The sequence below is a fragment of the Ursus arctos genome, unplaced genomic scaffold, assembly GCF_023065955.2.
Source record: "Ursus arctos isolate Adak ecotype North America unplaced genomic scaffold, UrsArc2.0 scaffold_33, whole genome shotgun sequence".
Classification (NCBI taxonomy): domain Eukaryota; kingdom Metazoa; phylum Chordata; class Mammalia; order Carnivora; family Ursidae; genus Ursus; species Ursus arctos.
In genome coordinates, this window is record NW_026623019.1 from 12,420,503 (window position 1) to 12,443,011 (window position 22,509).

Here is a 22,509-nt window from a genome sequence, read left to right on the forward strand (position 1 = left end):
TGGAGCAGTGTCAAGTTCAGCAGAGCCTAGTTTAGGGTGGAGAGTTGGGAGACTTATCCATTATCAGATATGCGTCATCATCCTCACTGTCCTGATCAAGTTTTGTTCATTCTCAGCTCTGGGAACCCAGAACTCGCTCGCTTCCTTCAATCAGTATCTTACCATTCCACCCCAAGTGGAATGATAATTGACTTACCCACAGTTGTTCACAGGCCCCGATGGAAAAGACTGCGGAAATATTATAATCGGCATACGCAACAAGAACAACTACTATCTCTGCTGTCACTGTAATTACTGCAATTTATGGAGAACAAAAAATTGCCAGTAATCAGGCTAAAACCTTGACATGTGTTACCTCACTTTATATTTACAACAATGCTATGAAATAAGCACAACCATTATCCCATTCTACAGATGAAGTGTTTGGTACAGAGAGAACACACACCCAGATCCAGAACCTGGATCCAGAAATCCCAGGGATTTTCCTCCCATTTGTGTATTGAGTCTGTCACCGTGTGGCCTCTCCTGGATCTCCACGTTCAACCGCTAACAGCATCTGTCCCACCCCACACCCAATCCAAATTCCCTCCAGTTTTCCAGACTGCAGAGTTCCTATGATTTTGCATTTGTTATTGCTGCCTTCCTCAGCGTCCCAGACCCCAACCAACCCTTTATCTGGAAGACAAATGCTCCTTCTTCAAGGAGTCAGATTACATTTTTCCTTGTTTGGGGAGCTTCCCCAGGTAGACTTAAATACCCCTTCTACCTCAAGATAATGGGAAAAGTTGCTTACTTACCTAATTCTACCACTAGAAAGTTCTAAAGCCAAGTCTTACTGTCCCTAGCATCCCTGTGCCTGGTAGAGTGGTTGGCACATGGCAGATATTCAATACGTGTTCATAAATGAATAAATGACTGAATGAATGAACTATAAAGGCTCTTTCTTTAAAAACCAAAGTCAAACCCAATTCTTAGCAGCATAAAATAAACACATAAAAGCCCAAAGACTTGGGTCACTTCCTTTCAGAGATTTCTGTGACAAATCCATTTACCAAGCCAATCAGTCACAAATAAAGAGCCCCTGGTTTTTGTGCGCAGCTGAGCCTGCAGTGCTCCCCCACCTCTGGATCTGGACAGTTAAAACTGAAGGAAGAGAGAATGTGCCAGGCTATTCACATATGCCTAGGGTCTGCTATTAGTTGCTACTGAGAGATAAGATGAAAATTTTTATTAGAGTGGAAGTACTTCAGGCTCCAGAGTTACACAGCAGCTGTGAGGGGAAGGCTGGGGGAGAAAATTCACCTTTCATCAGAAAAATCTGTGGTAAAAATGGATAGCCTTTTTCTCTTTAACAACACATGCAGAAACTGTTTGGCTTGGTTGGTCTTATTATTTCCTCTTGCAAAAGGCTTGCCAGTCCTCCTGGGTAAAGAAATGAAGACCCAGCAATGTGAACGTCTTTGGGGCCACAATTAGAAATGTTCTTTCTCATGTGGTGTTTTCTTTCCTGTAAACTCCAGATACCACTAATGAGCATGCCCAATTATTACATCTGTTGACCAGGGGCAGTCCTCTTTTCTGCCCTGGAATACAACATTGTCTGGCAGCTCCTTCTAATGAGAAACTGGATTATTGCAGATTCTTTGCCCATGAATACAGTCAAGAAGTCAAAGTCTACGTTGAACTTGCAACCAAAAATGCATATATTCAGAGTTAAGAGATCTTTGGAGGGGGCCTGAGTGGCTCAATTGGTTAAGGGTCCAACTAGTGATTTAGGCTTAGATCATGATCTCATGGGTCATGAGATAGAGCCCTGCATCCACCTCCCAGCTCAGTGGGGAGTCTGCTTAAGATTCTCTCCTTCTGCCCCTCCCCCCCACTTGCATGTGGGCGCGCGCGCTCGCTCTCTCTCGCTCTCTCTCTCTCTCTCTCAAATACATAAATCTTTTAAAAAAGAAAGTGAGAGAGATGTTTGGAGAGTTTTTCTCCCTCTCTGGCAGAAGCTGGCTTTCTACTTATTTGTATGTTTCAAGCCTAATCAAATAGAAATAGGTATATTTTTCCTCTTCATGCCCCCAAATTTTAAATGCATATTTAATATCACAGAATTAGAAATTTGGATGGAAGCTCTAAACACAGGAAGCTCTGCAACACAGACAGAACTCTACTTAACTCATCCCTGGAAGCAAACCAGCCACCCTTTTCTCAGAAATATCTCAAAAGGACATCATACACCCGTGCATCCTGCTATCTCTTGGCACAATTTGCTTCCTTGAAGCTCACATACCATTGTCTTCATTTCCTCTGCTGCTCAAGTAGGAGCTTAGTTTTTCCCACTGTCTCCAAAGTCACTGTGGGCTTTTGGACTATAGAAAGATCTGTCTATAGACAGGTCCCTGAACACATTGTGCTGTTTTGTGCCTGTGTCTTTGAACCTACTTTGCCGTCTGCCTGGAAATCTTCTCTTTACCTGTGATCCACTCTCTCCCACATTACAAACCCCTACTGAATCTCCAATATCCAGGTCCTTTGTGAAGAGCCTCTTCTTCCTCATCATGCTCTGTCACTCCCCAATCTAGGGATATTAAGTACTAGTTCTTAAGAAGCTACCAACAGCTCTTTGAAAACCGCGCTATTCAAAATGTAGTCCTTAGACGAGCAACAATAGCATCACTTGGGAGATTACTGAAACTGGGCATTCACAGGTCCCACTTCTGACCTATTGAATCCTTTTATCTGGGGGTAGGGCCTGGGAATCCAGGTTTTAACAAGCTTGCTTGAATTTAAGAAGCACTGTTCCACAATATTTTAATCTCAGATAACCTTTGGTAATTGTAGATTTAATACTCTTGACAGACCAGAAGGTTCATGACATGGAACCATCATCATTTTATTGAACAAAAGTAGAACAGAATTGGAGGTCATTTAATGAAAAAAAATTATAATAGCCTGGACTCTGTGTATCACTAAAATTATCACTCTTCATTCTTAATTACAGACATATTTTGAGGAAGGAATTATATGGCAAATTTGGAAAGTCACAGATACCTCCCATGAGAATGTCAAACGTCAACACTTTTACCCTTTAAACGTTACATTGGAATTATTCCTTTGCATGTTTCTTTCACGTTAACTATAAAGTCTAGATCCTTCTCTTATTAGTTTTAAAATGAATGAGCACAGGCCCTGACACACGGTTAGCATTTAACATGTTAACTAAAACAATGAATGAATGAGTGAGTGAATGTTCACACAGAGCATTTTCTGAAAGCTCACTGCCTATTTTAGATAATATAGTCACCAAACTTAGCTTTGATTTGGTCTCTAAAAATAGTTTTCGCTTACACTAACGTTTTTTGAACTGACATCCCTAGACTAACCAGCTGCATCAGCATCGTCTGGGATGTATATAGTGTGCCGATTCCTAGACCTATCCTACAATATTGTTTCTGAATCTCCAGTTTGTGGAATCCAAAAATCCCACGATATTCTTATGTAGACAAAGTTAGAGAACCATCGGATTATGCGGTTACCCCAATTTGCAGCACTCTGAAACTGGTCACTAACCATCAAGTAAGGAAAAACTTCCCTAACCAGAAGGCTCATTATCTAAATTCAGTATAGGAGCAGTCCTAAAGAGATAGGAAAGAAAGCAAGAATCCCATGGAGAAATTTCATTACGTAAAGATTCAAACAGTCCCATGTGTTCCATTGTATGTTTGGATTGAAATCCATACCTTTGTCTATAGTTGCTTTGGGAAGTAGGAAAAGAGTTTAAGAAGTTTCATTTGCCACCCCTTACATAAGAAAATGGTGAAATATACTCCCAGGAATTTAAATCAAGGGAAGGAAAACAAGTAAAGGAACTAGGGGAATTGTTTTTCAAAAAGAAAAGCGAAAAGCCAAACATAGAATTATATATTCTTCTCAAGCCCCTTCTCTCAAAAGAGTCTGATGCAAAGGCCCAGTAGACATCCATTTACCACGGTATGATCTCAAGAGGTTGAAAATTTGCTATCTGTTCCCTGAGAGCTCTTTAACTGGAGATGTGTTCTCCTGTTCCACAATTTAAGATAACATCTAAAATATAAATACACTAAAGGGAAGGAAAAAAAAAACCCACCTTGGCTTAAATTCAAAATATAATAAGAGAAGATAGTGGTGAGAGTATGTAGCTTTTTTAATATCCCTAATCACCCCATAAAAACAGAGCCAAACCAACAAGCTACATACAGTATCTATAACATTAAGTAATAAGTTATTTCCAGAATTGGAGTAAGTGAGGACAACACACCAAGACTCGTGTATTATTAGCATCTATACAGGTAGAAGCCAAGGGAAGTAAGGGGGCATCTAGCAGATCTGAGAACAAGTTAACCCCAGAATTGCCTGTATATATATATTTTATCTATTTGAGAGACAGAAAGAGAGAGGGCAGTGGGGAAGAGCAGAGGCAGAGGGAGAGAATCTCAAGCAGACTCCCTGCTGAGCACGGTGCCCAACACAGGGCTCGATCTCATGACCCTGAGATCAGACCTGAGACAAAACCAAGAGTTGGCCACTCAGCGGACTACACCACCCAGGCACCCTGCCAATATATATTGACTGGAAAGTGTGGGTGGCCAATTTGAGGACCACAGCTGAACTGGAAGGGTTGTTCACAGGTGAGTGCAATGAGATGGCAGGAAGATTTTAAGAAGCTGGATTAATCTGGGACTTAACTATGGAAGTGAACTTGCCAAAGTGCTATTCCAGGACAAAGCTCAGCACTAGGGAGAAACTGCGGGGATATAACCTAATTTGACAAAGAAAAGGAGGAACAAAAGAGAAGGTCCAAAGAAAGTGGGGATGAGGAATAAAACCAGAAGAGCTCTAGAATTATGACACCATTTTTTTTTTACAAAAACAATAAAATAACAGAAAGAAGGAACTCTGTAGCAATCAAGCTAGACAAGCAATCCTGACCCATCCTTCCCCCCAAAAGTTGAGAAAAACTAATCTCATGTGAAAATGAGCAACAGAAAGGAATTACAGTTGAATTTTATACATTTTTATAAGAAAATAGAAAACTAGGCACAGGAAAATATCTCTGTAGATAATGAAAGCTCACCAGAAAAAAAGACCACAGAACAGATGAAAACTATAACTTAATATTTTTCAAATGAACTAATGGAGATTTTTTCATGATAGAGTATGATCTTGAGATCATGACCCTGAGATCAGACCTGAGACAAAACCAAGAGTTGGCCACTCAGCGGACTACACCACCCAGGCACCCTGCCAATATATATTGACTGGAAAGTGTGGGTGGCCACAAACCAACAAATCATCATCAATCAGAATGAAAAAAAACTCAGAAATGAGGTGATAGAGCTAAGGACAAAATATGAAAAAAATTTTTAAATCATTTCAAAATGTAACATAAATCCCACCACAAAAGAAGATATCCAAATGGCCAATAATAATGTGGAAAAAATGCCCAGTGTCACTAATCATCAGAAAGTCAAATTTAAGCCACAGCAAAATATGACTTCACCCCCCACACACACTAGAACAGCTAAAATCAAAAAGACTAATGATACCAAGCACTAGCAAGGATGTGGTGACAAACTCTTATACACTGGTGATGGGAATGTAAAGTGATACAGCTGCTTTAGAAAACTGCTTTGCAGTTTCTAATACAGGTAAAAATGCATCTGCCCTATGATCCAACAATTTGGCTCCAAGATGTATTTTCCAAGAGAAATGAATGCATATGTTCTCACAAAGATTTATACAAGAATGTTCATCACAGCTATAATTTATAATAGCCAAAATCTGGAAACAACACAAATGTCCATCCACAGAAGAAAGTATAAATTGTGGTGTATAGATATGAATTGCCATAAGATTTAAAGAGGCTGGATATTGTATTGGATATTTTTTATTAATCTCAAAAAACATTACTTTGAGTGGAAGAAATCAGGCACAAGCATATATATAATTATCTTATGATCCACTAATTTGAAATTCAAGAACAGGCAAAACCAATCTCCAGCAGTAGAAGTTGGACTAATTGTTACCTCTTTTTGGAAGTAAGGGTTTTTACTGGAAAGAAGCATGAGGAAACTTTCTGGCATGATAGAAATTTCTATATATTGATCTGTTTGATGGTTACACAGGTGTGTGTATGTGAGTCAGGAGACTGCAAGACCACTCCCAAGTTCAATGGTTTACAAGGAGGCCTCAAAGGACTCAGTATAGAGTCACAAGCATGGTTATAATGTATTACAAAAAAAAAAAAAAAGGATGCAAAGTAAAATCAGCAAAGAGAAAAAGCACATGTGGCAAAGTTCAGAGTAAACCAGAAGCAAGACTCTAAGAGTCCCAGTGAAGTCACACAGGATGCTGTTAATTCCTACAGCAATAAATGTGGTATGTGTGAAGTGCTGTCTCTGAGGGAAACCCATTGAAGACTTAGTGCTAAGATTTTTACTGGGAACTAGTCACAGAGGTAGCTTCTGCCTAGCATGTACCAAATTACAAACTCTCAGAAGAAAAGCAAATCTTCAGCATAAACCATATTGTTCCCACAAATACACAATGAGCCACTCTTTTAAAAAATTTAAATTCGTTTTATTTACTAATTAGCAATCCCTATACCAAATGTGAGACTCAAACTCACAACCCTGAGATCAAGAGTCGTATGCTCTTCCAACAGCCACCCAGGCACCCCTACAATGAGCCACTCTTACCAGAAAACAACACAAACCCTCTCAAAATTCAAATTCCTAGCAACCTTGCAAGCAAGCCTTTTTAAGGATAGCATTCAAGTCTTCTCGGCTAACTCTTTCCTGCACAATATGCAAAAAAAAAAAAAAAAAAAAAAGCCTCACCAAGCTGCACATTTTAAGACTTCGGTGTTTTACTTCATATAGATTACATATCAATTTTTAAAATTTAAACATATAAATAATATGAATGACAGTCTACAGATTCTCTTCTGTGAGCAGTTTGTCATGACAGTGAAATAAGAAAATCATAATGCTTTTGGAGGCCTACAAACAGGGCAAAGTAAAAAGGGGCTCTACCTCCCTCAACTTGTTAAGGCTCAGCTCTCTCGGGGTTGTAAGCAGCATAATGTAATGGAAAGAACGTGGACTTTGGCATCAAACTGGTCTTAAAATCTGGCTCCATCATTTGCTAGCCCGGTGATAACAGTCAAGATAACTCACTTATCTGAGCTCCAGTTCATCAGCAAGCTGAGGGTGGTTATTTGCCACTGAAATGTTGCCAGGATTAAATGAAATAACACATGCAGTTGGCACTCAAAAAAATGTCAAGTTCCTTCCTACAGGAGATAAAGCTCTAGAAGATAAGACATACATATGAAAAATTATAAGGCAAGAGAGAACTTGCTAAGTGCTGCAAGGGTTGTTCAAAGTTTTCACTGCTATAGGAGACCGGGCAGAAAGGTTCCTGGTAGCCTGAAACAGAACTCTGTGAGAGGTGGCATTTGAGCTGGTGACTGTGTGGTTAAAATTTTGAGATTCAGAGGGGAAGACGGGGACATTTTATGACCGGGGAAGGGTACATGCACATTCACAAGCTGGATTTGTCTTGGGCTTTTGTCAGTCCAAACTCTGCTAGGAGAACTAGCATTGATTTACCTACATGATTTGCTGGGGCCAAACCATTATGGGGATCAAACATAATGCCATGCTGAAGGGGGTGATACAGTGGGTGCTTCCACCCTGGGTCTAAGGCCAATGCCATTTTTGCCTCTTGACATAGAGCAATATGGAGCATGGATATGACCTCAACCAGGAACACTACTGAATCCATAGGCCAAATAGTAGCTTCTATAGAAACATCAAACACAGGCACATCCTGCATTCATTACAGTCCCCTCAGACTCCACTCTTTTTTTTTTATTTATTTATTCAATAGACATTTGTTGAGTGTGTAGTCTGTGCCGGGCATTGTGCTAGGATGAAATGTGTGGGTACCAGCCCCAAGGAGTTGACAGACTAGTCAGAAAGGTGACATGTAAATGCATGGATTACACTAGAGAACAGAACAGTAGGGGCTGTAGGGTAGAGATGAATGAAAGACCTCAGGATCACACAGGGTAGGGCTGGGCCCTAGTTCGATGCACGTGGTTCTACTTCAACAGTACTCTCACTGCTGACAGTTAAACCAAAGGACGGATCTGATAAGCTAGTTACTTTCCCAAACTGGTCAAATGAAAAAACACTGGGCTCTAGGTAAGGTCGGAGTGCCCTCTGCTGAAACAGGAAGCTGGAATCAGAAGACAAACTACTCTAGTCTCGTTTATATTTTTTAAAAAAAAACCACTCTCTATACCTTTTAATTTGTAGAAATGAATAAATATCCTCTTGACCTAATATAATCCATTTTGAGTCTCATTGGATTCTTATGTTTATTGGTTTGGGAGCATAAGGGAGCACCAAGGGACAGCAAACGCATGTGAACATCACATGGCAAAATAGCGTTAGGCTAACCAGCATATAAAAGCTTTCCAGGTTGACTGGTGGGCTATCAAAATCCAAGGTGGGTTAGCCTAGGGCCTTTTCATAGAATGACTTCATCACTGGAGCCTCGACTTCCTGGCAAGCTACTATGTGTTTTCATTCTCCCATCCCAACATTTTATGTGGATGAAAAGAAATTCGGCCATGAAAGACATGGATGAAACTTAACCACATATGACTACAGGAAAGAAGCCAACTTGAACAGTGTATGTACCACAATGATTCCAACTGCATGATGTTCTGAAAAAGGTAAAACCATGAGACAGAAAAAGATCAGGGGTTCCCAGGGGTGAGAAGGGAGGAATGAACAGGGCAGAAACCACTCTGGTGGATACATGGCATTATACATTTGTCCAAATCCACAGAAAGTACAACAGCAAGAGGGAACTGTCAGCTGCGGACTTTGGGTGATAATGGTGTGTCAACACAGGTTTGTGATTGTAACAAGTGTACCACTTTGGTGGGGGATGATGACAGTAGAGGGGGCAGCACTGGGGAGGGGGAGGGATGATGTATATACGGGCACTCTCCTACTTTATGCTCAGTTTTGTTGTGAACCTAAAAATCGATCTATTAAAAAAAACAGAAAACATCAATCCCAGCTAAATTCATAAGGGCAGACCTCAGGAGGCAAAACAAGTTCATAAAAAGGTAATTTGTTTTACCATCTAAAGGGGCCGCAGATCGGAAGAGAGGATGTGTGTGTGAGGGAATGTATGGCAGTGTGAGCTTCAAAAAAATGCCTCATTTCTCTCCTCTTGCTCCAACCTCCATAGCAAGCGACAAATCCCAAAGACAATGACGACCATTACATGTGGCTTACTTTGTGACCGATTTAGTAAAGACTGAAACCTTCACTCCGAAGTAGTAGAGAGTGATCTTAATTAACTCATATTTTTAACATGCATCCCAGACTGCAGCTCACGCAGACATTCAGATTGCTGTGTGACTGCGGAGGGGGAAGTGGCCCGCTTCAGGACCCACCTCCAGCAGCCTGGGGCGGTCCAGCTCTGCTGATGGAAGTGTGCTGAGAACACAGCCCTGGTTTGCTCTTACGCAATCGGAAAGGCAGTAGCAACACCGCGGATCATACACGGGGAGGCTCTAGAATAAGGACTCTCTAGCAAACGGGTTACCTTAAAGCAGCAATCGGGGCTGCTGAAAGTCAGTGTCTTTCTTTTGGGCTGGATTATGTGATCTGAAGTCCTTTTTTCCACTCTGAATTAACTTCCCAAAACGGATCCCCTATTTTGAAACAGTGTGATTAATGAATTTTCAAAAATGTCCCAGAAGAACCACTGTAGTTATTTACTTAACTGGCATTTAGAGTAAAATAATTAATTTTACTCTAAAATTTTAGAAACGTTCCTTGCCTCTTTAATTATGGAGGCTAAATATCTCGTCACTCCTGATAATTAACATGCTAGCACACATGAAAAGGTAAGGGGGAGGTCTCTTGAAACAGGTGCTGAATGCCTTACTTGCAATAAATATCCCTAGCCACCATGAGTTCCTACATCTGGTAGAGATTTTGTAGCCATGAACATCTGGAATTTAATTTGCTACACGTAGTAGAAACCCTTTTCATTAAAAAAATATATAAATTCTTCTTTATTCAAAGTAATTTGCAGTCTTTTATAATCCACTCACACACACCCCTACAAACCCCCTTTGAAAAAAAAAATCTCCACAATGCCTATTGTGAAAATCCTAGGAATTTTTTGGCTTTGCAAAATAGTAACAATGCAATTCAAGCGAGGTTATTCCAATTCCTTTCTCCTCATTTCAACGCACTGATGAGCTCTGGCTTTATAATTAAAGTGGCCTCTTATGTTATTTCAACCTAATTATTCAATGATGTCATCTACCTTATTCCATGGCCTGTGGATTCAACAGTATGTATGAAGGTGTGATAAAAGGTGGCGGGATGGGGGTGAAGGGGGCAGCAGCAAGTTCATTTGTGTTTATTGCACACAGTGTTCTTTTCCTGTGGAAATGGGCTTTTGTGACTGTCCTTTTCCTAGTTCCATGGATTGCCTGCCCCACTGCAAAAGGCTGCTACCAATAACACCCTTACTTTCATTTGTGAGACCCCACCACCACTTCCTGGAGATAAAAGTGGCTTAGATTTAGGCACAATGTAAAACATATTCCAAGACATTTCTTGAATGGCATTAGGATATTTAAAGAAAACCTAACAGACAGACCTTAGGCAAAATGGCCCTTGCTTTTTTATGTTTTGCCATCTTCAAATATGGCATCAATCCAGCTCCAGAAAGCAAAAAGGAGCCATTTGATAACATCAGCCCCCTTTGTCAGTCTCAATGGTGGCAGGGTGCCCCAAAGGACAAAAGGCTAGAAGCTGACATTGAGATCCTGAATGTGTCTTTCTCAATTCTTTTGTAAACTTGGCCTGTGGGCAGTGTCCTGCACCCTATAAACCAGTAAGTACTTCTCAGAATGATTTCCTCCTCCTTTGAAACAGATCCCGAAAGGAAAGGAAACGTTGACTCTGACTTTTCCCTCAATTACTCATACTCAGCATTTTCTACGTTCACTAACACCCATCTCATTAAAAGAAATCTGTCCTCAAACAGTTACAGCTGTTACAAAAATGTTATGCTCCTTTCCTTCATCTATTTCTCCTTACAACAAATTTTCCCTTTGGGTCAAATACATCATATTCAATCATCAATTCAAGTGTTAAAGCACTTCGTTATTTTTCTAATAATTGAAATGTGAATTGATTGCCTGCAAAAAAAACATGTTCAGTCCAGAGAAACACATCCCTGTAGGTGGGACCTTTTGAAATGGGATGGTTACATATGGGAAATACACAATATGGGAACAGTTTAGGGTGGTTCCCCTACGTGGGTACCAGCTGACCTTCCAGTAGTCCTTAGCTTTAAGACGAAATGAAACGTAAAGTTGGGGGAGTAAAGGAGGACTTATGGTCAGCTTTGTATTGTATATGAGATTGGGAACATATGTTTTTTAAGGAAAGGAAGCCTGACACAGTGAAGCCTTTTGACACAACAAAGGAAGGAAATTGATCTAAGTGTCTGCCTGTACTGTGCCATTTGCTGTGATCAGTCTCTCATTCAAGCCTGATCTCTGGCGTCCCTGTTTGTATTGGAGCCATTTCCTGCATGATAGTACATTCCTATGTGACACACCATGCCTGGGAAAAGGCAGTATCACCTACCCCCACCCAGGCAGACACAAGCTGTAAGACGTCATCAGAACTCTTCCGTTTCCGTTGCTGGGCGTTGGCCATTCTGCGGGGCTTGCATCTTTCTCTATTGACTTCCTGCTCAGTTAAGGGAAAACTATAGAAGTGTCCAAAGACTTGATTTCAAGATGAATTGGCAAAGCATAGAAATGGAAGACAAGAAAGAGGGGGAAATATATTTCAAGGTCCAAGATTTTATCATCAGAATTTTGAAGCCTTATAGACTTTATCTGTTCCTTGCACTCAAAGTGTGATCCCTGGACCAGCAGCATCAAATTACATGGCTGCCTATTATAAATGTAAAACCTCAGACCCTACCTAAGACCTACTAAATCAGAAACTGTATTTAAACATGATACTCAGGTACTTTGTGTGCTCCCTTCAGTTTAAGAGGCCCTTGCCTCTCAACCCATTTATTTACAGATAAAAAAAAAAAAAAAAAAAAAAAAAGAGTCTCAAGTAAGTAGCTTGTGCCAAACCATAAAGTTTTACATCAGAGCAGCTAAGACAAGGACCTTAATATGAATGCTTCAGCTACTCTATTTTTGCTGTATGTGAAAGGAAGACCTACAGCTCAAATGCCCCAGGAACAAAATTCCTTCAAACTCATCAACATCTTTCACCTCATAGGCCAAACCAATTTCACCTTATCCATGAGAGTCTCTTCACTTCTGTCTTCATCATCTTGGAGTCCATTACAATCCTCCTCCTCCTGTAAACTCCTGAACTTCCCTAGGCCTCTTTCTCAAAGTACCTACCATGACTGAACTCAACTGCCCACATTCTCCTACCTACACCCAAACAGACGAGCAAAGCTGGAGAAAAATCACTCCACTGAATAGATTGCTATCACTTCACATTTAAAATCAGCAACCTCAGCCCTGAACCCTCAGCAGTGCCGATTAATCTTGCTGTTTTTCTCTTGGAGTAGGTTTTCCACTATTTTTATACCGTTTCCAATTTCCTTACACTATCCATCATGCATTCTCAAGTAATGACTTGTCTCCAACTTCACAGAGGTCATACAAGGAATTAGCCATCAAACCCCTCAACTTCCCACCACTGATTCTAAATCAACATAACCTCCTGCATCTGCCCACACCCATCTTCTCCTGTCCCCCCCCGCTTTTACAGTAGATAAATCACCCATCTCCTAACAAAGGTTAGGTCAAAATAGATTGTGAAACTCATTCACTGTGCTCTTCTCTGGAAGGGACTCCCCCGCTCCACAGATCGCCTCTCTTCCCCAAAGACGCCACATGCACACATTCTTGCTTCTGAGTCCATTTAATCTGCATTCAGGTTTATTCTAATACCTCCCTTCTTAAAGAAGAAGCCAGCCAGCAAAATCCTAGAGAAAAATCTCTCTAGTTCGATCCCTATTTCAGTGCGGTCCTTCACAGGTAGCTTGTAAGCTTGTAGTTTGTAAAGTTCTCCACAAATGTTCATTGTGCTTTTTCATCTCTCATTCACTATTTTTCACAATGACTCCATTGATGTATGATCATTTATTTTTAATTTAAGTAATAGGGGGAAAATTAGAGAAGAAAGCAAAAAAAAAAAAAAAATACTGGTACTCTCACAACCCCAAAATAAGCATCTTTTTTCTCTTTGTACCATTTTTTTTCATCCAAAAAGAAGATGAGTAAGTAGCGGGGGTGGGGAGTATAAAATGTAAAATGAAACTGTACTCTATATACAATCTTTTTAATGTAAAATTTAATTGTTCTTGAATTTAACAGAAGAAATTAAGACCGACTCCTTACTCTGAACAATAAGGAAATTTGCCTTTTGTAATTCACATTTTTAGTTTCATAAGTTATATTATTATTTTAACTTTGTCAAGATTTTTAATACTTAAAATCTGTTTTGTAATTATAATCCTCCAAGTAGTCAGTCCTGGCTTTCTACTTAAACGTATCTAACCCTGAACACTGATCATTTTTACCATGGGTTTTCCATTCCTGAGTATATTCAATACATATGTTTGGGGTATCTGGACACTGGGGAGATGAGTATGAAAAAAATGGGTAAGATCCTGCATTCGCAGGGGCGCCTGGGTGGCACAGCGGTTGAGCGCCTGCCTTCCGCTCAGGGCGTGATCCCGGCCGTTCTGGGATCGAGCCCCACATCAGGCTCCTCCGCTATGAGCCTGCCTCTTCCTCTCCCACTCCCCTGCTATGTTCCCTCTCTCGCTGGCTGTCTCTATCTCTGTCGAATAAATAAATAAAATCTTTAAAAAAAAAAAAAAAAAAGATCCTGCATTCGCAGAACCTACATTCTAAAGAGGGAGAAAGAAAATAAACAAGGCAAAACAAAACCAGATACTTCTCAGACTGTGTGTGGTAAGTGCTACGTATGTAAGGATACATGGTGAATAAGTAGGAGGAAAAGCTATTTTAGCAAAGAAAGGCGTCTCTTTAGATGTGACATGTAAGCTGAGTCCTGAATAATTCAAAAGACTCCATCAATAAAAGGCCTTAGAGGAGAAACCTTCTACATGGAAGGAACAGAAAATGCCTAAGGCAAAAATAAGTGTGGCTTCTTTAAGTACCAGAAAGAAGGTCAATGTAGCTACAGCTTAGTGGGAGAGTAGGAGAGGAGCCTATGAGGTAAGAGATAGTCAGAAGTCATTTCACACAGAAAATTTCAGATGATGAAATTCAAAATGCAATGTAAAAGCTTTAGAAGGTATAAGCAAGAGGGCGGAAGAGGGATGTGAAGTGATTTACATTTTTAGAAGACCAATTTGACTAATGCGTAGAAGATGAATTGAAAGAAGAGGTGGGATGAAAAAATAGGAGCAGAAAGTCCAGCTAGGAGATAATACTAGTAATCCAGGCAAGAGATGATGATGTGGACTAGGGTAGTAACAGTGAAGACATGGAGAGTGACGTCTTTGGGATGTACATCGCAAATAAAATGGATGGAACTTCCTCGAGTAGATGGAATGACCAGTGGAGGAAGAAGAAAAATGGAACCAAGGGCAAATTCTAATGCTCTGTGTGTTTGATCGGTTTGTTGGTTGGTTTTGTTCTACTTGAGCAACTGGGTTAAAATTAGTGCTGCTTACTGAAATGGGCGAGGCTGGAGAAGTAATAGGTTGGATTGAGAACAGGGGTCCAGAGTGTCACATTTCAGATATCTATCAGAAATCCAGTAGACAAGAGGTACCTATGTCTAGTCTAGAGTTCAATGGAAAGAGAAATTTAGAAATGGCCAACATATGAGTAAAATTAACACCAGGAGGAAAATCACCATGGGTAGACAGTGGTCTTCCACCCTCACTGTGCAACAAAATCATCTGAGCTTTAAGAAATATTTGTGCCCAGTTCTCTAACCCCAAAACAAACAGCATATGTGAGGACTGAACGTGGCACCAATGTAGATAGAAAAGTGGACCCAGGACTAAGCCTTTGGGTACAGTCACATCTGGAGGTTGGGAAAAGGAGAATCCAATAAAGAAGACTGAGAAGGAAGAGCTAGGGAGAAAGGAGAAGTAGGTGTTGTCCTAGAAGCCAAGAAAAGAAAGTGATTCATGAAGGAAGGAGAGGCTACTCTGCCGCTGAAGACACCGGAAGGATGAGAATCAAGTATCTATGGTGGAGGAAGCCAAATTACCAACCATATATTTTTATCAGGTAAAGGGAAGCCATCAGCTAAGAGAGTGTAGGAACAGAGTGATACTAAAGGTTGTAGGAGAGAGAGGAAAGTATATAAAGATCATTTTGAAGATTTAGAGAGCAAGGAGAACACACAAAGAAAGCCAGGAAGCGTCAAATGCTCTTCTGATAATTATGGGCATAAATTTTAAGTGGGACTGTGACCAGTCTATTTGTATTAGTTACTCCAACCTCATTCAGGTGCTCAAAGCAGCAGATTGTTGGATTTAATCATGGTAGGGTTTTTGTTTAGAGTTTTGTTTTAGTTTTTATTTGTTTTGCAAGTGAATATAATAAAAGAAGAGAGGGAGGCAACGCAGTGAACTTACACCCTCATTTCCTCAGGGTTGACCGCAGTGACAGCCCATAGCATAAAAGCCTTTGATAGAGGGTATCTCTTGCCTTAAACCAAGCACCAGCCATACCAGAAAGGCTATCATTCCAGGGAGAATTTGCCAAAAAGATAAAATAAAACAACAACAGAAGTATTGCTCCTACTTTCAAAGAATGCATTAAGTAAATCTAAGCTGGATACGGTGGGAGTGAGGCGAGAAAGCTTGATGAATTATGAAACGTGGTAGGTCACTGGGCTGATAATCCCAGTGAAGTGGAAGAATTGGTAGGATTTGGACTTGAGAGTGAGCCAGGAGCCCAGTGGTGGTGAGACTCTGTTCTAATTGCTTTCAACTCTTGCATTTTCCTTCTGGGTGCACTCTGAAATCTTCAGCTTTCTCTCTATGGAAGTAATTTGATTTTCAGCTGTGTGTACTGTTCTTTGTTGTCTCTAATTTATGCATAAGTTTTGTAATGACGTTGTTTTGGTCCTTAATTTGTTCCCTTAGCTCTGAAATCTTCTGCATTTCATGCTGTTGTTTTTTTACCATTCTGTCCTTGAGTCCTTATTTTTTATGTTCCTGTTCTAATAAAGAATGCCTGGGGTGCCTGGGTAGCTCAGTGGGTTATGCAACGGACTCTTGAATTCGGCTTGGGTCATGATCTCAGGGCGGTGACACTGAGCCCTTCATCGGGCTCCACAATGAGCATGGAACCTGCTTAAGATTCTCCCTCTCCTTCTGCCCCTCCCCCCTCTAAAAAGAATTCCTGTTCATACATCATAAAGATGCAAAGCACCCATGGAAATATGGACTGAACTATTCATCTGTGTCTTATTCTTATTATGTTCTCACTCCTTCCCTTCTTCACCCTCTCCTTCCCTTTCCTTCCTTCTTTCCTTTTTCCCTTTCATTTCCTTATTCCTTCGGGCCTATCCTTCTTCCTTCCCTCCTTCCTTCCTTCCTTCCTTCCTTCCTTCCTTCCTTCCTTCCTTCCTTCCCCTTTGGTCCTCCCTTCATTTTCTCCTTCCCCTTTCTTCCTTCAACTCTCTTTTCCTTTCTTCCACTTCCCTTTTTCCTTCCTTCCTTCTTCTCAATCTATCTAGCACCATGCCTTTTTTTTTTTACCCACCTTTAAGGGGGACAGCTCTAACCAAACTTCTCTGTGCTCAGATAGAATACAAATCAGTTCTCATTGACACCTTTGCAGCTCATTTGACACTGCACTGTTTTCTCCTCTGAGTTATGGGTTAAAGAGTAACTATTGTTTTAGATTCATTTTCCCATAGTCTCTGGCGCAAAGGAAAAGAGGAGAGCTCTGCTGGGGCTCTGGGTAACTTTAATTTGCAGACACAAGTTCTATTTTTTCAGAAATTTCCTTAATATCATAAAATGCACATTACCTGTGAGTGCTATCTCCCCTAAAACTATTCCCATGGGGCAAGGGTGCCCAGACTTCTTCCTATGCTGCCTACTCACTTCCTTCATCTGCTACTCCACAAATTTGGCAATATTTATAAACATTTTATAAGAATTTTCACCTACTGGGGCACATGAGTGGCTCAGTTGAATGTCGGACTCTTGATTTTAGCTCAGGTCATGATCTTAAGGTTGTGAGATCGAGCCCCGTGTCGGGCTCCATGCTAGGTGTGGAGCCTGCTTAAGATTCTCTATCCCTCTTCCTCTGCCCCTCCCCCTTCTCCCTCTCTTATTAAAAAAAAAAAAAAAAAGAATCTTCACCTCCTATTTCCCCTTGTGCTGCTTCTGGAAGGTGGAAGTGGGTGAGAAGCCATGCTAAGCACCGTGACTACAGACTCTCCTAATTCTTTCTTCGGCTACCAGGTTCTCACAGTTAGAGAGTGAGATTATAGCCATTTCCCTGTTTGCTTGCTACTGGTGAACTCATTGCTGGTTTCTACTGTATTTGTTTGAGGAACAGAGATTTTTCTGATCCTCTTTCACACTACTGTCTAACACGGGAGCAGCAGAAATGCAGTCTCCACCCTCGGAGAACTCACATTCTAGTGGAAGGAGAAAATCAACCAACCAACCAACCTTGCAAAGACAGACAAAGTTTCATGGTATTTCAACAGAAATAAAAGGCAAGGAAAATAACATCTCTTTAGAAGTGTCTCACTAATTTTACTGTTTACTCCCTGGATCAATTACTCACAGGAGTCCAGTCCTGTGAAAGAGCACATCACAGCAGTCCCACGTCTTAGGTGCATGGAAGCTTGAAGGGAGGCTGCTGTTAAGTGGGTTGTGATCCCACACTTAATAGCAACACTTGTGATTGGGGATAGTCATGGGAGCACTCACAGGTTAGACCCACTAAACCAGTTCTGGCAACTGGCTTGCAGCACATAGAGGGACACCCTGACAGGTAGGGTTTACAAATTTCTGTGGTCGGCTCACACCATGCGATTTCAAGCTACGAACAATCTAATAACCAGCTTGAAAAGTCCTGAATAGTTAACAGTGGGCTCTGTAGGCCAATACAAGACAGCAAGAGGCAAGCCTTTGAGCCTGTGACCATGAGGGCTGCTGCTCTGGGAACCAAGCTGCAATCCTCATTTTTGGAATGGCTTTGAACACATTAGTCTTAGTCTCCATATTTTCATTTTTATAAGAGGATCAGTGGCATCTAGCGGAGAGAAATTTGTGAAGGTTAAATCAGATAATGAGTTGTCTGTAAAATCTTCCTAGATCATCAAGAACATACAGTGGAGGATCTACTTGTGAGCTGAGCTCTGAACCAGGGATTTGGGGGAGCCTCAAAATAACTGAAGACTGGTTTGTGCACCTAGTCTCGGTATCACTCAGGTATGCAGGTGCGTTTCCTTCTAACAGGTCCTATTTCTCCCGTACACATGTGTCCGGTTTAAGCCACCTGAGTGTCCAGGAGTGACAAGTGGGCCTCCTGCTCTAGTCCTGACTCTGTGGGGACTTCTGCCCAGGTAATCTGGCTCTTCGTTCTGCTACATTTTTCCTGATTTGGAAGAAGCAGCTGGTTCTCAGCACTCAGGCCTGGAGACCTCAGAGGGAAGTTTTCCATAGTAGATGGGATTAAGCAAGAATTTTACCTCCCTCCATAGCCTCTGGTCCATTATTATATGTGACCCTGAGCATTCCTCTCCTCAAAGACTCCTAAATAGGGCAATCCACAAAAGGCAGCCAGGTTGCCATGGGCCACATCAGCCAAGGCACGTTTCTATCCTGGAAGACAAAGCCCTGCCCATGCATTCCCTGGATAGCTGAGCTCTGCCCCCTGAGGAAAAACCTCCTTATGGGAAGGCAGAAAGCACTAGGTTTGGATACAGACAAAGGCCACAGTTTTCTCATCAGTAACCTGGGCATCATAATTATACACACTTCACAGTGTCATGTAAACACCAATTGAGATCATGTATGTGAAATATTCAGTCTAGCAGCTCATACATGTTAGCTCGAATTATTGTTAAGTACATCTGCTTATTATTAAAGATATCTTTCTAGTCTTTGTGAAGCATTACCTATGACTGTCTTAAAACATATGCCTTTAAGTAAACCTCAAACTTACTACTCAGGACTTGTTTCCCTGTGTTGCTATTTTTTAATTTATCCAAAGAGTCTTCTCTGATTCTTTATGCCATTTTGTCTGACAGGAATTTTTTTGTGTGGTTTTGCTGAAGATGTCAGTTTTTACTGTTATAAAAATAAAAAACTTATTCAAGAGTCATTTGTCCAACATTTTTTTGAAAAATCTTTTTATCTTATTTCTATTACTTCCCTTTTTCTTTATTTTTATAATGCAGACTGAGAAGGAACCAGGGCCAGGATGATAGCCATGGGGAAATTTTTAGAGGAGGCTAGATCCATTTATTCACTTCACACACACACCTGTTGAGTACATGTCTCATGCCTCTGTGCCAGCCACTACTCTAGGAACTGAGGCCACAGAGGACAAAAACACAGTCCTTGGCCTCAAGGACCCTAGTGATTAAGCAGAAGATACAAACAAGCCAAGGAGCAATAAATGTATGGTGTGAGAAATGCTAGATACAAAACTTCTGATGCTACAGAGCCTGTGGGTCAGGGTAAGCTACACTGGGAAAGACAGAGACAGGAAAGCCTTTGGTAGTTGGAAGTGACAACTGAGTGGCTGAGGTATGGTCAGCTAGGAAAGGGGACAAGGAAGTCCCAGACAGAGGGAACAGCATATGCATAATTACAAAACCACAACAGAGACTGGTATGCTCAGAGAACCATATGCAGTGTGATTTTGTTAGAAATCAGGAACATCCTGATGGCAATGGGGAGTGATCAAAGGACCTTAATCAGGAGAATGAAGAGACCAGATCTGTTCTTGGAGAGGTCGCTTGGTAGGGATATGGAAAGACTTAAAGGGGAGAAAGCCTGAAGACAGAGAGACTACTTAGCAGGTGAGTACAACAGGCAGAAAATGAGGACGGTCTAAGCCAAGGCAATTGCAGTGGAATGCAGAAAATTAGAGAGCTAAAGAGATATGAAGTAGCCAAATCAATAACTCTCAGTATCCATATAGACATGGGCAGTAAGGGGGGCAGAAGGATCAAACTTGATTCTTAAATGCTTGACCTAGGCATCTAGACAGAGAAATTAAAGTGGCATTCGCTGACAGGAAGCACAGGAGGAAGGTGGATGTAAGGGATTAAATAGTTACCCATTTTTAGGTATTTTAGGTTGAACTGCCCATAAAATATACAGATCAGATAGAAAGAGTGGTGCGGTAAACATGTTACAATATGTATGTGCACAAATCATTCCATTGTGTATCTTAAATTTACACAATGTTATATATCAATGATTCTGTAACAAAGCTGGGGGGAGAGGGGGAGGTGGTGAAATAAATCTAGTTTGGAGTCCAAGAGACAGATCTAAGGAGGGGATAAGTGGCAATCAAGGTCAGAGACACATGTCAAGAATAAGTAGAATGAGAAGAGAATAGAGAATCAAGGAAGCAAGCCTGAGGAACATAAATACCAAAAAAGAAGAGACATGGAAAGACAAAGCCAAAGAGATATAAAGGAAATAAGAAAAGTTGGAAACCATATTAATACCCAAGTTTCAAGACTCAGTTCAGGTACCACCTTCTCCAGAAAAGCCTTCTCTTGGTGTCCCCCCACCTCACCACCCTATTTTTTCTGTTTGCTTATAAGCAGAGTTACAGCCCAGCGCCCATGCCCTTCTATTGAAGCACAATTTCCCTGTCTCCTCCATACCCCCCATCTCCAGCCTTTAAAGCTCTCAAGAACAGGGTTCAAGTCTTACTCATCTCCATATCTCTGGCACCTAGTTTGGTTTCTGGTACATCCTATCTACCCCATCAATAAATGTCCATTCAACTAAATTGAAATCAAGGGAGGAAAGGCATTCAATAAGTGGAAATAATCAGCTTTATGAATGACTTCCAAGAAGCCAAGTCAAAACACTGTACTTACCCACACACAGTGAACTGACAATGTTCTTGGCAAGAGAACTTAGTGAATTAAGAGAGGCAGAGACCAAACAACCATGGGAGTGGATGGAGACAGTGGAGAACATACTAGCAGCTTTCTCTTTTAAGGAATTTGATGGTGAAGGGTTATGTCACTGCATGTATTAGCTGGTCAGAAACGGATTTTCACCCTAATGGCTCTTCATTTAGCAACAAAAGTTTTCAGAAATCAGTGTTGTTAAAGGAGGAATAAATAGGCATAATGGAAATGGGAAAGTCATGGAAAATCAAGGAGGACTTTTTTTTAAGTTGGAAGATAGTGAAGCATAATTGTAGACCAAAGGGAAATAAAAACACGTAAAGAGAGAATAAAGACAGGGGAGTCGGAGGCGCCACCGATAAACTGATACTCTGAGAAAGTAAAACGAGAGGAGATCCAGAACACGGGTCAGTGAACAGATGTAGAAGGAAGGCCACTGTTCTCACAGAAACAGAGGGGCATGAAGGGAATAAAGGATTTGGATTCAGATCCATGTGTCAGTAAGCAGGGGAGGAGAAGCTCAAGTGGGAATGCTTACTGACCTCTCTTTTTCTGATTACATGCTAGGTGGCATCCTCTGCTGAGGGTGGGGCACTGCTGGGGAGCGTTAGGAGACCGGGGAAGGTGTGTGTAGTTGCAGACAAACAAGAAGCTGCTAACTGGAAATGTGCAAGAAGGTTACTGCGCGGTGTGAAAGATGCTGCCAGCTTGCTGCTGCTAGCAGCCCACGACTGCCCCTATAGGGCTCCTGCTACAGGAGTTCAATATGTTTGCATAGCATCTGCATGAACAAAAGCTGAGGTGGGAGGATGGGGAAGGAACACCGCTGTGTGGCATTGGTCTGTAAGAATTACATTTATGAAGGAAAGAACACATTTTTACATATTTTTTATTCATCTTGTATATATACAGTACTGTTTTGAATGTTTAAATTGTTTAAATAAGTGTCACCTCCAGGTCCATATTCAACAATTTGCTTTTTTCACTCTTTTTGTTTTTGAGACTTACCTTATTAATACATGTAACTGGAAAATTAGATTTAGTATTATAGTTTTAAGTGAATGCTAGAAACACTAATTAATTTTACTTCAAAAAAATACTTTTGCAGAGAGCAAGGTTTTAATTATGCTTTCTTAATTTTTTTAAAGATTTTATTTATTTTGAGAGAGAGAGCAAGAGCATGAAGGGAAGGGCAGAGCCACAGGCAGAGGGAGAGAGAGAATCTCAAGTAGACTCCACACTGAGCGAGGAGGGC

The 22,509-nt window shown here is 41.0% G+C and overlaps 1 protein-coding gene across 3 annotated transcripts in view; it reads right to left on the reverse strand.

Moving 5' to 3' along the window:
• CEMIP2 (cell migration inducing hyaluronidase 2) overlaps positions 1-22,509 on the reverse strand; it is a 191,401-nt gene that overhangs the window by 66,021 nt on the left and 102,871 nt on the right. The window lies entirely within an intron of this gene.